The 14,534-nt window shown below is 39.1% G+C and overlaps 1 protein-coding gene across 1 annotated transcript in view; it reads right to left on the bottom strand.

Moving 5' to 3' along the window:
- Window positions 1-14,534, bottom strand: part of LOC145442056 (uncharacterized) — a 203,769-nt gene that overhangs the window by 147,099 nt on the left and 42,136 nt on the right. The gene's annotated exons all lie outside the window — the stretch shown is intronic.

Raw genomic sequence — 14,534 nt, 5'->3', positions numbered from 1 at the left:
CTGAGGATTTGACACACCTCATTGTAGAATCATAACAGTTCAAGAACTTAATTGTGGTCTCTGCGAAGTCAAAACGTCAGAAAAGCTAGATGCGCATATCGAGGCGGTACTCTGGGCTCATCGTGTACCTCACGCTGTCGACAACGAAGTGCAAGGTGTGTAAATATTTTACCCGAGTATAGTCATGTTGCATTCCTCACTGAAGAATCTCTACTTGATTGTGATTTAGGGGTAATTGACTGAGTGTTAAAAAGCTTGCGATCATGGCTTGCGATTACTTGAAAACTGGAACAAACACAAAACCGTAAAAGGATCATCCGGGATCATCTCGATTATGTTCTGATTTTCTAAGTGTCGAGGGAATATCTAACATACGTAGTAGGATGGTCTTGTGGTTATATTCAATTAGAATAAATCCATACTCGGTGTTGTTCCTTCTCATGCATTAGGCTTCGTTATATCCGGTAGTTAACCTAATAATGCAAATTTTCTATCTCTCGCGGGTATGACTAAAATACGTAGAAAGGATGACTTTGTCGGTACATTCAATCACGATGAATTCCTATCCGGTTTTGTTCGATCTCATGCAGTAGCTTCGTTCTATCCATTAGAAAACAATGTTCTCATCTCGTTTTATTGCGTGAGGATGTCGCCGGTGTTGTATATTCGTGTTGTTGCTCTAAGGTCGAACAGCTTTGTTTTCTCCTGATATATATGATCTTCATTCTATATATATTCGCTCTTTCGGTAATCTCGCATGTTCAACGAGTATGGCTAATAGTTTTATTCAGAGAATAACTAAATATAAGTGAGATGTTGTACGTTTAGGAATATGATTATCGATGCGTGACTTCTAGAATATTTCGGCGATTCAAATTTTACGTCATCGCGCCGGACAAAGATTTGACGCGCAACAGGTCGTAGCCGGGCATAGTTCGCTCTTTCTGTATGGTAAATGCCGTAAATATATAGGAATTGTGACTGACTGAGGTAGCGGGTTAAAGGTATATACGCAGTAGAATATAGCTTATGGGGTATTTCGAATTGCCTGTAGTATATGACGCCTAGAGCTGTTTGACTTTCTGCAAAACAGGTATATAGACAACTATAGAAAAGTTTCAGCTTTTCCAGGTTAGAGCTGAACCGTTTTTTCCGAATTAGATTACAATTATATTGCTGGCATTTCGCTCTAATTTAGTGAAATTATACCACTATAATTATCTAGTTGTCCAAGTCGCTTCGAACATCTGAATTACAGGTACCTATACCTACGGTATATCATAATATTTATGCTTGAATTTTCGGCACTTCTTCGATAGTAGGTAGACATCGAAAAGTGTTCACCATGATCACCAATGAATGTTTTCCATGAACACGAACAAAAATTTATAAACGTCAAAATATATTGTTTTCGCGTTTGGAGAGGGTTAGGGTCAAAGTTGGGTTTAGGGCAGGGCTGTGGAGTCGGAGTCGGAGTCGGTGGAGTCGGAGTCGGAGTCGGGGTAATTTTCGCTTGATGGAGTCGGAGTCGGAGTCGGAGTCGTGAAGACTATAATCGCTGGAGTCGGAGTCGGAGTCGGAGTCGGTGGGAAAATACTGACTGGAGTCGGAGTCGGAGTTTGTGAGAATGACTATGACTTCGACTCCGACTCCGACTCCAACTTCTCTATCATGAAAACATTTGCTTTCAAAGAATTTTCAATATAATTTTTATGTACCACCAATCACTGTTATTATTAACCCTATAGATCAGGTGCGGCCAGCCCGTGGCACGCAGGCCAAATTTGGCACACGAGAAGGTTAGGTATGACCTGCGAGGTAATTCTCGAAATTATTTATGACATCAGGTACAATTGCAAGGATAACCAAAATTTGATTAGCATGAGCGCGAAATTTGATGATGACTAAAACAACAGTTCTGACGCATTGACGTATCCAGGGGTCAGCCACATTTATCCCAGATCTTCGTATATGACCATGAAGTAGAATATTTCGTAGCAAATTTATTTGACTTGAAATTTTTCTCGGTACTTCGCATGATTCATTGTCACTAGATTTCTTGCATTCAGTATTTGAGCCCCCTTCTGAAAATTATAAGTACATATTATTCACAGAAGTGAGTCTAACTATATTCGCAATTAGGAGATAACGTGTCGTCCAACATGCGGCTTCGCTTGTGCACTCGCAGCGAGATCGTCGACAAAACATTTGCACAAAATGATAGAGGCATGTTCACTGATACCGTCGATTTTGCTATGTCGAAACGTCGAATAATCCTGTCCTTGCCAAATGAGCCCAGTGGTATACAGATGCGGCCCCCAATGTACGTAAGCGACATATTTATTGATATAGCTATAGCCTAATTCAGTCGTTATCTTGCAAAAAAAATTTCGCGCTTCGCGCGACCAGGGCCTAATTCCGCACTGCACAGTTGCATGACATATTGTTATCAATTTTAGAGCGTATTAATATAAGTCTTGTTTGCAATGTTACCTAATTCGGTTCGCTCCTATCGACGACTAAAAAAGGTTATCAACATTCCAGTTGCCCGCGCAATGGTTCGTAAATCTCAGGTGTCCCTTTCGCCGAAAAAGTTGCCCACCCCAGATATAGATAAAATTAGACTTTACTTGCAAATTACAACTCAGTTGTAGAGGGGAAGAAAATCGCAAGATGCGTTTTCGCGATGCAGTCAAAATTGATGCAATTTTTGGAATTATACCATGATAATGTGACAGAGAAAATGCACCGGCTGGTTTTGTAAAATTGTAAAAATGATGTAAATATGACCTAACGATGCTTCCCACTTGACAAAATTAAAAATATTTGTGGTGTAGCTTAGCTGTTTGGGTCGAACAAATGAAACAGATAATCATATGTTTGCATATGTTTAATGGTTGTATGATAATCATTCAACCGACAATGTGGCATATAATTTTCGAAGTAAATTGGTAATAATGCTGGAGTCGGAGTCGGGAGTCGGAGTCGGAGTCGGTACGTTTAAAGACCCAGGAGTCGGAGTCGGAGTCGGAGTCGGTACATTTAATGACTCAGGAGTCGGAGTCGGAGTCGGTATATTGAAAATGTGTGGAGTCGGAGTCGGAGCCGGAGTCGGTGGTAAAATTTACCGACTCCACAGCCCTGGTTTAGGGTATCCCAAGATTAGGATGGGAGGGGGGATATTAGGGTTGGGGTTAGGGGGATATTAGGATTGTGGGAGGGGGGGATGTTAGGGTTGGGGTTGGGGGGATATCAGGGTTGCGGAAGGGGGGATATTAGGGTTGGGGTTAGGGGTTGTGGGAGGCGGGATATTAGGGTTGGGGGAGGGGGATATTAAAGTTACGGGAGGGGATATTAGGGTTGTGTGTGGGGGGTATTAGGGTTGGGGTTAGGGTTAGGGGGATATTAGGGTTGTGGGCGGGGGATATTGGGGTTAGGGGGTATTAGGGTTGTGGGAGGGGGATATTAGGGTTGGGGTTAGGGGGATACTAGGGTTGCGGGAGGGGAGATATTAGGGTTGGAAGTGGGTTAGGTTCAAAGTTGGGGTTAGATTACCCCTAACCGGGGTTTAACCCACCTCCAATCTCCCTTTCACCCAACCCTAATATCCCCTCTCCCACAGCCCTAATACACCCTAACCCCAACATCCCCCTCCCACAACCCTAATATTCCCGCAACCCTAATATCCATCCTCCCGCAACCCTAATATCCCCTCTCACACAACCGTAATACCCCCCTCCCGCAACCCTAATATCACCACAACCCAAATATCCCCCCTCCCGCAACCCTAATATCCCCCTTCCTAATCTTGGGATACCTAACCCCAACTTTGACCCTAACCCACCTCCAACCCCCTTTACCTCAAACCTTAATATCCCTCTTTCCCAAACCCTAATATCCCCCTCCCATAACCCTAATTTCCCCAAAGCCTAACCTCCCCTCCCAAGCCCTAATATCCCTCTTTCCCCAATCCTAATACCCCCCCCCCCAACCCGACCCTAATATCCGTCTATCCAAAGACACAAAAAACAACAATCATTTTGACGTTTATAAATTTTTATTCATGTTCATGGGAAACATTCATTGGTGATCATGGTGAACACTTTTCGATGTCTACCTACTATCGAAGAAGTGCCGAATTTTCTAGGTATATAAGTCATATAGATACATACCTGTAGAACACTGACTCGTGATTTTATAAACGTTGGTGCAAGAATGGACATTTCCAACCTGATGTTGATTAAATGAGCAAAATTTGATATTTGAGTGCAATTATACCTCGAATCCAGTGACAAGATTATTAATCGTTGAAACCAAACGCAGCTTGTTTATGTTGGCCCAGAGAATTTGGCTAGCCAGACCATATTGATAGAATATGGTCACAGTAAGATAATATTTTGAGCTATTTTACATGAACTTTCCAACATTTGATTTGATATGTCCGCTAAAACAGTTGTTTTCTGCTTTCGAGTAATACCTAAATTGCTGGTTTCAATGGTAACTGTGTTTGTCAAAGGCTGTAAGGGTAATTTCTTTTCCATGTTGGATGTTTGTTTGTTTGTGGTGTTCATGGTGGTGGTTCGACTACACTGGTCATTTTACACCAGGCCGGTTCTTCTTCTTATTATTCCGTATCTGCCCGATTACCAGTGAACTCGGCACTTAGTGAATTCGGCCGCACAAACTCGGCACTTGGTGAATTCGGCCGTGGTAGATCTCGTAGCGGGACCCGGTCACCATGATTGGTTACTGGAATGTTTGCCGGTGAACTTGGCACTTTGAGTGGTTGTCAATGTTGTACGGGGGTCAGGGCATGCGTAGATCACACAGTCACGGCGTGATTAGATCACAGATTGTGTAATCGCTGGAAATAATGCAATGTTCTTCACTTGGTGAACTCGGCCCTTGGAGGAATTGGCACTAGAACACCTTCGCATTAGAAATGCATTTAATATGAATGAACAGTATCAAAAAGGAAATTTAAACGTGTCGTGGCTCGCGGTAGATCTCGTAATCTTGGGATCCTTCAACCCTGTTATCGAGACACCCTAACCCCAGAGTGGAATCGTCTCTCCAAAGGCAAAAAATAATTTATTTTGATGTGATCATGCAAAACATTTGTTGATGAGGAACACTGGCTTGTCGTGATCGATAAACGAAGAAGCGCTGCTTGATCTTCCACAGTTTCGATCTCACATACAACGCCAAGGTCCATCTTCTCAAAACTTACAAGACACAGGCTCTTCACTCACGCCATCGATTCCAAGCAGACCGCGCGTGGTCGGTATATGAGCGCTACGTTATTTCCCGCAGCTACGCAATCCGTGATCTAATCACGCCGTGACTGCGTGATCCACGGATGCCCTGACCTCCTTACAAGATTGACGAATCACTTGATAATACTATTATTAGTTTGATAATTCATAATAATAGCTGTAAATACACTTCATTTCAAAATTTCCCGAGGGCCGAATTCACCAAGTACCGAGTTTGTGCGGCCGAATTCCCAAGTGCTGAGTTCATCGACAACCATCTGCCCACTGGCTATGCGGATAAGATGGCGAGGAGGAGCCTAGATAAACGGCCAACACTTCGGTAGGAATTATGGAGTCGACGTGTCAGGCTCGAACCCGCAATTCATTGGTGTTTAGCTATAATTGAACGTACCACTACGTTCCCTCGCCATACCTTGTGAAATGAGACCGTAGCATTTGGCATTTCGTGTGGCAATTGACTTTTGTGTGGAAAATTGTGTTCGTTTTAGAACTTATCCGAAACCTTTATTCCGCCATAGATTGAATATGATAAAACGATATCGGAATTGATCCTCGAACAATTCCAAAGCCACTCATCACAAAGGAGGATTTAAAGAAGTTTGATGACAAATTGAATAAAAGCAAAAGCCTTTGCAAGAGATGTGGTATGTTGAATATGTTTAGTTATTTTTAAATACTTTGTTGTGCCGATAGCAGACGGTATATATAAACGTAAGATGTGGAAGCTATCAAGGTGTTACGTTTAATATTTTTAGAAATTCAGTCAGTCAAAGTGGATGATCGTATTGCTTGGATTATATTTAGGCTTATTTTAGCATCTTTGAGATGCAACTCTGAACGTGGACGGTAGGGTGGTTCAAAAATAACCTTTTTTCCTGAATCTTGCAGGTTACTTGATTAAATCGTTAGGTTGCCTTAAAAAACGACGCACACCAAATTTGAATTCATTCCAACCAATATTCGGGGATTTCGTAGAGTTTGAAAATTTTGAATTTGCCTAGAAATGCAAAAAAAAAATTTTTTTCAAATTTTTCTGCCAACCCCATGAAATTGTTGCGCTGTCTTCGAAAACGATGCAAAACAAATTTGACTCAATTCGAAGCCGTAGAAGTGGAGTTATTTCAGTTTTTCTTTGATAATTCTGGGATTATCCTTGATTGGTGGATCATCTCAGAATTATCATCAAAAAACTTGAATAACTCCGCTTCTGCAGCTTGGAATTGAGTCAAATTTGTTTTCCATCGTTTTTGAAGACAGCGCAACAATTTCATAAGGTTGGAAGGAAAATTTGAAAAAATTTTTTTTTTGCATTTTTAGGCAAATTCAAAATTTTCAAACTCTACGAAATCCGCGAATATTGGTTGGAATGAATTCAAATTTGGTGTGCGTCGTTTTTTAAGGCAACCTAACGATTTAATCAAGTAACCTGCAAGATTCAGGAAAAAAGGTTATTTTTGAACCACCCTAGTGGACGGTCATGAACAGTAGGGCTCTTCAAAAATGACCTTTTTTCTCAAATCGTACTGGCTACTTGATAAAATTGTTAGGTTACCTAATTTAAGCCTAAACACAAAATTTGGTTCAATTCCAACCAGTGGAAGCGGAGATATTGCCGTCGAAAAATTGGATTTGAATCAAATAGTTATTACGGTGACCGATTGTTTATTTATTAAAGTTGTGCTCACCGTAAATACTATTTTATTCGAATCCAAATTTTTCGACGGCAGATAGTAAGAGACATTTATGATATGCTGCAAATGTGACTGTGTTCTTTGTCTAGTCACCCCACTCATGTAACTATTGAGGCTTCATGCCAGGGTTGTAACCAAGTCACAAGGCTCCGAGTCACAAGTCAATCTCACATTTATAGTTTTGACTCGAGTCATTTTCAATTCACCACAGAGGTATGGTATTATGACTCGAGTCAGAGTCTAAGTCATTGTGTTAGCTGCTCAGTTTCCAATTTAGGTCTTGTTAAAACAACTTTTTACATTTTTTTTGTGATATCGAGTGGGTCGCATTTATAATATACTAATTTTCCTTACTTTTAGCAGTATCTGGTCACATTTTCAAATACCAGTGTCAATAGACGAAATCCCAATAGCGGTTTACTGTACTATTCTTTGAAATAACCATGAAATGTCGGTCTGAGTCACAAGTCATGCGCAATGAGTCAAGTCATTTCCGTACTTTGAGAAGATGACCTGAGTCAAGTCGAGTCAACAGAAAATCATGACTCGAGTCATTACAACAACTGCTTCATGCAATGATCATTTACTCTGAATATAAATAGTAATTGAATAACTGGTTGGTGGTGCAAAATTTTAATACTGCTTTCAAAAGTACCTTCATGACAAACGTTATTGAAACCCGAAGAACAGTTTGACAGCGTGACACAATTCTTTAATTATTTATTATAGTGATGCCCACCGTAAATACTATTTTATTCAAATCCAAATTTTTTCGATGGCAATAACTCCGCTTCCACTTGTTTGAATCGAACCAAATTTGATGAACATCGTTTCTATACATAACCTAACACTTACATGGGGTGAACAGAAAATTTTCAAATTTTTCAAGAGCCCTAATGTCCATGTCAGAGAAACGTTTTAGGGTAGGCCTACTCACATGTCTCACAGCGTTCTCTACATAATTGTCTATTGCAATACAAACTGTTCGCTTGTATTGGTAAAGCCATCCAACTTCGAATTGTAAAATGTTGGGAGTCTTGAAATCAAATTTTTGAAAGGTGCACTTTGAGAAGATTTCGGAATCTGTCAAATTATACAAAAAATTTTAACAAATTCTTTGACATATTTCATCTATTTGGGACTCGATCAACGTAAAAGAATTGTTAATTATTTTATACAATATATTGTAGTTGAAATATAGTAATAATTCTTATGGTTACCGCACTTGTCACGATTCACGGCCATAACTGGAATAATTAGAATGATGTAACTTTCAAATTGTCATGCATTTTTCAACAACATTGTTCTCAATTTACAAGGTGCTGACCATTGGAGGAAGAATCACCCTTAAGCCGGGAATTCACGATCCGTAAACGCGTCCGACTGTTTCTCTCCTCAAGCGGAAGCGACAGAGAAGAGGAACGAAGAGAAATAAGGAGCAGAAATAGCAAGAGTGTGACAAATCGCGTCCGTTCGCTTTAATGCGTATTCCCATCCGTGAAGCGCTAAGTGGATGGGAAAAATAATGGGGTGTTTGGTTAGCACTTATATAAGGTTGACTCCAGCGCTGTATTTGCTAAATATTGCGGTGAAATAGGGGTGGTGTCATTTGGTATCAATATAAACTTACAAAAGACAATTTGTTAGTGGTCATGGATTTGTTCGGCCAGTATGCAGTAATTTTTGATGGTCACTTCCCGGGCTTCTGTTCTCTAACCCTCATGATTGTTATTCTGCTTCTAGTAAGACTGTCGATTCGCGGACTCAGAGTCATTGCAATGTGTCTTATTGGTATGACTTTGTTATCGGGGGTGCTTGATGACATTCGATCTGCATCAAAATTACCGGCTATGATAATGTCTGTTGATCGAAGGCTTACTCCCCGATGTTTGTTTACCAACACATTGCACGCAATATCACACACCTCCATTTACGCGTATACTTGTGTGGGCAAACAATCGCGACGTATGTGTGGATGGTATTTTTTCGTGGAAACAAAACACGGGGTGTAACATGTTTACTTGAATATTGGTCGTTGGGTCATGAGTGAATATCCGGACCCGATCACACACTTTCTTATGTTCATCCGGTTTCAGCTGACTGGAGCGACATGTATTGACCAATAAAGACACAATATAGTAAACGTGCGGGAGAATACTCAACCCGAATTGTTAGCGCGTTGGGAAACATAAATTCAGCCGTTTTCCGAACACCGTTATCCACGTACCAACCATCGTCGAGGAGGTGTTTTATTCAGACATTTTGACTCTGGAAAATCCAAAGCACGAACCCGGACATCGCAGACATGTCGAAACCTATTGTCCAATTTCCAAAACATACACGTCGATGTACAACTGCACATTGTATGTGGGTAACTGAAGATTTTGATGGGATGCACCAGAACAAGTGAATATGCGATTACACAAATGTATTGTAGTCGTTGTTGGTGTATATTTTGTCGCTGCCCGTTGTAACAATATACAAAAATATCAAATTGTCCGGTGTGGTTGTCAGTTTTCAAAACGAAAATGGTATTGGTACCCAGGGAAAAGATAAATTACTAAGTGAAAACGGTATTGGTACTCAGGTAAATGATGGTTTTCCAAACGAAAAGGGTTTGTTATCCAGGGAGAAAATATATTTCTAAAAGAAAATGATTAGTTACTCTTGGTAAAAGTATTTTTCCAAGTGAAAATGGTTTGTTGTTGTAGGAAAAAAACAGATTTGCAAACTACAAGGTTTTTGTTACTCTACGAAAGGATAGAACCCCAAAGTGAAAATGTATTGTTACTCTGGGTAAACCAAAGATCTCAACAGGACAATGGTACTTTTAGTCAGGTAACGGTCGACCTCCAAGTGAAAATGGTAATTTTACACAGGTAAACGTCAGTTGCCCAAACGAAAATGATATTTTTACTTGGGTAGGTATCGTATGTTCAGTGTCAGTGATGTTGTTAAACGTTGTCGCTTGACGTCGGTATCTCGTTAGTGTACTATTATGAGTGTGAAAAGGATTTACACATCTTGTGCAGAGTATCAGAGTGTCGCGACAGTGAAGATATTTTTTGCGTGACGAAACAAGATCGTTGTCCAAATGTTAATGCATGCATTTCGATTACCGAGTTGCTGTACAATAGAGACGACTCTACATTAGACCATGCTGTGTGCTTCGATTAAAACCACAAGACCACATGTAAATCTATTCGCACAACTCGATTACGTTGATATAGTGTTACTAAAATTAACTATTACCTATTTACACAACATAAAAATAACAATTCATGTCGTAGTAAGTAAGTTTCTTGAACTCGTGCTTGATGAAAACGATTGGTGACAAGTATGCTTTTGTGTTTGAGTGAAAAATAATTATTTAGAGTAGTGACAGTTTGCGACCAACGAATGCAAATCGATCATGATATTACAATATTCGCTTTCGTCAACATAACGACTTGGCGCAGGAGAAACACTTTAACGTTTTTTCAATAACCGGAATCTTGAAACTTGTTGCTTGTGTGATTTACAGCTGGTGCTTAAAGGTTAGCGACGTTTTTAAATATAGTTCCCCCTTCTAGTTGTTTTGATGTGAGGCTCGGCGCTTCTCGTTAGTAAAGTAAATTGATTTGTGCGTTAGATTTGTGGAACGTAAGTCGAATACATACTCTTTGGTGGAAGTAACTAGATTACTGTCATGACATTGATAGGTCTCCCAAGCAGTGACCACGGTTTGGTTTTTGAAAGACGTCAGTATGTCGACATAATATTTTCTAAAAGTCAACCTCGGGCGGATATCATGAATGTGTAGGACTCACGATAAACATTGTACACATGCAACTTTGAAGAGCTTCTTGAAGGTACAAAACATCAGTATGCAATTCAATAGTATATTCATACAACTTTGTTACAACAACTGTATGATATTTCTGTAAGTACTATAGTTGCGTTTTGGATTATTTGAATATTTAGATACGTGACCATTCGTGTAAAAACCATATCAAAACATTTTGTAGAATCTGGCCAATCATTCCGCGGTTTAGTATAGTATGGGAATATCGAGTGGAGTATTTTGTGTGATGTAAATATCTTACATATTGTGATCTGAAAAAGTCGCCGGGATATCGGTCGTATCAAACAAAGCAACTAGTTGACACAAACAAAATATTGAAGGAAGACTGGTCTGTTGTTTTCATAAGTCAAGAGAGTGAAAATTGTTTTTGTTACACTAAATTATTTTCCGCTACACTAGCATATAGTTTGCATCTAGAAAAACCGATACACACCGATGACGTGATGTTGATCAATACCCGTTATGTAAAGAGTGAGTAAATCATCTTCCAGGTTGGTGTGATTCAAGTCGACAGCATGTTACACATAACCATCATTTGTATTGTGTGTGATATTGTGAAGATGATACCGCAACAACACAACAAGTAATATTTTGTATCGGGTGTTTGCGCTTTAGGAATAGCGAAGTGTGTGATGTTTTGGATATGTGTGTTCGGTTGAAACTAGGGTTGTTCTTGGGTCTTGTGTCGGGTAAATCAAAACTATGTCTAGAATTCAAGCACGTCCAAGTAAGTTCTTTAGTGACTATGATTACATCTACTTTGACGAGAGGAAATGGAAAAATTCAAATGGATACTAACGAACAAAAAGTGCAAAATGGTATTACCAGATTTAGGTGTGGGATATCTTTTCGTCGATTTCTCTACCAGAGTGTGTTTTACAAATATTTCTAGAACACCTAACCATAGGATACATTTAGCAAACGTCGTACAAATTGTTTATGTGACGGCAACGACTTTGAGTGACTTGGTTTCGATCCTTTTTGCAAAAGATTGTCGGACAATGGTGTTATACTCTTGTGTAATGATTGAGGTACGTGATCAAGTTTCCAATCAACTATTAATTGGACGTACGACTTTGGTTTAACAAATGGAAATATTTCTAAAATGCTTGCTGGTATCATAAGACACAAATCGAAATTCACATCAATCAAGACCTTTGCATGCTCTGAGTTTTGTGATGGCGTTTATTTCGCTCGATAGAAATGAACTTGTATCAATGGTAACGCGAAACGCGTTTATCATTTTCGGTGTTGGTTGTGTTCCTGATTCCTTTGTCGGTATGCACTCTACAAATAATTTCTGCATACTGAGTTAGGATGTGTTTGGTGAATATCATAGAAATTGTTTTTGTGGTGGTAATGACTTTCAGTAGTTTGGTTTTATGATTACAATTACTTTAGAAGATTCAAATGATAATGTATGATCACTAACAACAATACAAACACATTTTGTAGATTTCAGTGTAGCGCATATTTTGATTTTAATGTTGCTGTGAGTTTTGTCTAGTAGAATAGGTTGCAGCCAGTAATGATATTCCAAATTGCTCTTGTGCTGATCAAAGCCTTGAAGTGTAAATCTGTAGACTTCACAATGTTTTTACATTTAGCGCCTACGATAGAGCGTGTGGATGTAAATGAGTATTAGCCGCACGCTTCGAACGACGCTCGATATCCAAAAGTGATATTTACCACTCTGTAAAGTGCATATGTTTCAAGTCCTGTCACAACTCCGACAACAAATTGTATCAATTGCTGGATTCAATAGTAACGACATGAAATTGTGATATACTGACTCTATACGTAGTCGTTTCAATTAGCCGTCACGAATTTGACCAATAAAGCATTTTGCATCGGGTGTTCAATGTTTGAATAACGAAATTGTTGTTTCATCTTTAGTCTTGGTTACTGAAAACAACTACATTTGTAAAAATATTTTCTGATATCCGTAATACGCAGAGTGAATATTACCAACACGGAAAATCTTTCAAATCAAGAACATTTCAGGCGCGCTAATCTAGTTTTACAAATCAATATGTTAATAACAATGTTTCTGAAAAGTTTGTTAGTATCGTAATAACTTTAAACACAACCCCGGTCTAATTACGTCATAATTTATTAATCAAGTCGTGATCGACTATTACAAAATCTCGTATGTCAAACCAACGTGTTAATAAGAATGTTTACAACATGATAACGTTCAATGTAACACCGGTGTTCGATCGTAAGAAATGAATTCTTAACTACGTTGGTCAGACATTCAAATATCATATACTCAAACATATGTTAATCTCAAGTTGTGCGCACCGAGTAGTAATTACTTTAGGTTACAGAATAGTAACGACTTTTACAGTTGAATAAAAATAATACGAGTTGGCGAACTATGAATACAACCGAACTTGCTATGGATTTTGGATTGTGGTGATTACTCGCGTAGTCTTGTCTCCTTTTCATAAGGATACTGTTGAGTTGGTTGGGTAAGTTACAAACGGATTGACTTGACAAGGTTTTTGTATTTCACTCTTTTCCGTATGGTAAGATGTTAAAATGTTGAGGTGTCATAGTGATCGTATTTCTGAAACTCTCTTTGACAAACATAAAGACAGGTCGCGAATAGAGTTGTAATGTTTTATTACTTGTTTCAAATCAATGGGCGTATAATCTCGAAATGTAACTGGGTGAAAGTTGGTAGTCATGTTTGTCAATGTATTTCAATTCAGACTATGTCAAAGTCCTAATATTTCATTTTGGATTATCTGAATTTACTTTTAGTACATCCTGCAAATGGATTCGGATGCGGCACTATAACATTTTTGATGATAAGGACTCAAGGATTTTCAATCAATAATACCTGAATTTTTTGGTAATGCTAGAGTTGGCAAATGATTAGTTGCGTGTTTTTGTTAAGAGTTTGATTTCATGTTGATAAAGACAATAACTGTATAATGCACATACTTGTGATTCTTGATTCTTGTAGAGTTATAGTTGGTGTTGATTCTATAGGTGTGAAACATCGGCGCGGAATGTGCGAATAATTCGATGTGGCTGAAAGTCGGCGTCAGTAATATTCAGGTTACGGTCGAATCAAAAGATCACGTTAAAATATTTTTCAAAATAATTAGAATTGTACCGAATTAACACATTCAGATACGAATCAACTTGAGCTGTGTAGTAAGTTTCATTTCAAGTTGACAAATTGACACATTACTTGTATATTCGCATGATTCTTATCATACAACTAAAGTCAACCACGTTCCGAAGTGTCAAAACATATAGCGAACACCAGAAAGTGTCAAATTGTTGGTTTACGAATCACCGTCTGCGACGGCTCTGTGACAAACTAATTACGAAATATTACCTTGTGAGCGATCGGTATGTCTGTAACACCAAATCATGAGCGATCGCTATGTCTGGAGCATTACCCTGTGAGCGGACGTAGGATTTTAAAATTATTTCACACCTTTCTGAATAAGCGTTCACTTCACAAAGGATTACGGTTGGAGCAGAAATAAGTGACAATTTGTCACCATTCAAGTTACCGACACTGTGGTTCTGTTATTCGTTACTTATTAAATCTTACGAGTGAAATCAAGTTCTGTGACAAACTGCTTACTCAAATTTCACCGCGTGAGCGATCGGCATGCATGTAACACCAAGTCGCGAAAGATGGCTATGTCCGAGACATTATCTTGTCAGCGATCGCAGGGTTTGCCAACTATTTCACAC

This window comes from Botryllus schlosseri, chromosome 6 (genome assembly GCF_051294905.1).
Source record: "Botryllus schlosseri isolate E-star chromosome 6, Bs_hap1, whole genome shotgun sequence".
Lineage (NCBI taxonomy): Eukaryota > Metazoa > Chordata > Ascidiacea > Stolidobranchia > Styelidae > Botryllus > Botryllus schlosseri.
The sequence above is the reverse complement of the archived record's forward strand: the minus strand, read 5'-3'. Positions and strand labels throughout refer to the sequence as shown.